The sequence below is a fragment of the Tupaia chinensis genome, unplaced genomic scaffold (genome assembly GCF_000334495.1).
Source record: "Tupaia chinensis unplaced genomic scaffold, TupChi_1.0 Scaffold000270_2, whole genome shotgun sequence".
NCBI lineage: Eukaryota > Metazoa > Chordata > Mammalia > Scandentia > Tupaiidae > Tupaia > Tupaia belangeri.
In genome coordinates, this window is record NW_006159751.1 from 454,853 (window position 1) to 455,902 (window position 1,050).

Here is a 1,050-nt window from a genome sequence, read left to right on the forward strand (position 1 = left end):
CACCCCCCGACAACCCCCCCCCCCCGCCCCCCAGAGCTCATCTAGGCAGACCCCACACACAGCAAGCTCGCCTGTGTACAGAACTGGATGTCTGGGTCACTGAACTTACTCTCCCTCAGGGATCCCTGGGCCGCAGGCCTCCCTCTGAGACCGGTGGCATTTGAGCTGGGCAGGCGCTCGACCACTGATTTCTCTCCAAGAGAAAATCTCTCACATCTCCTCGGCAGGGAGCGCAGAACAAACGTTCAGCCTGCCTTGGCTGAGAGGCGGCTTGGCAGCAGGGAGAGGGGGAGCCTGGAGGAAGCCGGCTTCCGGGCTGGCCCCCTGCCGACCCAATCCTGCCTGCCCCAGGGCGGGGAGGGGTCTGGGCCCTCTCCCCATCGCCCCCAGCTTGGGCAGGGATTCCGCCTGGCAAGGTCCCAGCTCGGCTACGCCACGCCGGGGACTAGACCCTCCAGCTGGCCGCGGCAGCAAGCGCCTCCTTAACCCCCTCTTGCCCGGAGCAGTCTGTTCCCGCTGCGGCCGGAGCTCAGCTCAGCGCTTTCGCCCCCAGGATCCAGCCGAGGTTCCACCTCCACCCTAAAACACCGGAGCCTGAACTCTGGGGGTGAGGAGGAGGCTGCCCCAGATCTCAGCTTCCTCCTAAGCGTGGGGGCTCCGGTGGCAACCCGCAGCCTCCGCGAGGGGGAAAAGCCCTTCTCTGCAGCAAAGCCCTTTACATTCCGTGCCGGAGAGGTGAATTCAGCCCGGCTCTCCCAAGTGGTTCGGGTCCTACCAACCAGCGTTATTTACCAGCCATGGTTACGCTGTCAGCTGCACTTCCCATCACCGCTAGCTCTCTCTGCGCCCTCGCCCCGCGCCACGCACACCCTAGAGGGTCCCGAGACCGTCCCGTGCATTCCTCTTCCATAGAGCGCAAGACCCCCTTGGCCACCCCAGCCCGGGAACCCCCCGGGCGGATGGCAGTGGTCGGCACCGGTTCGCGCGCCCCGGACTCAACCTGAGCCCGCCGCACTGCAGGCTGCGCCGCCGGGGGCCCAGCCGTCCCTC

The 1,050-nt window shown here is 66.8% G+C and overlaps 1 protein-coding gene across 2 annotated transcripts in view; it reads right to left on the reverse strand.

Moving 5' to 3' along the window:
• The window catches only part of KCNA2 (potassium voltage-gated channel subfamily A member 2), a 14,450-nt gene that overhangs the window by 13,039 nt on the left and 361 nt on the right, over positions 1 to 1,050 (reverse strand). The window contains exon 1 of one of the 2 annotated variants that reach the window (XM_027772296.1): positions 110 to 326. The exons of the other annotated variant lie outside the window; for it this stretch is intronic. The gene's annotated coding sequence lies outside the window, so the exon portion shown is untranslated. Of the gene's footprint in view, positions 1 to 109; positions 327 to 1,050 lie in introns of those variants that run through there. 2 annotated transcript variants of the gene reach the window in all.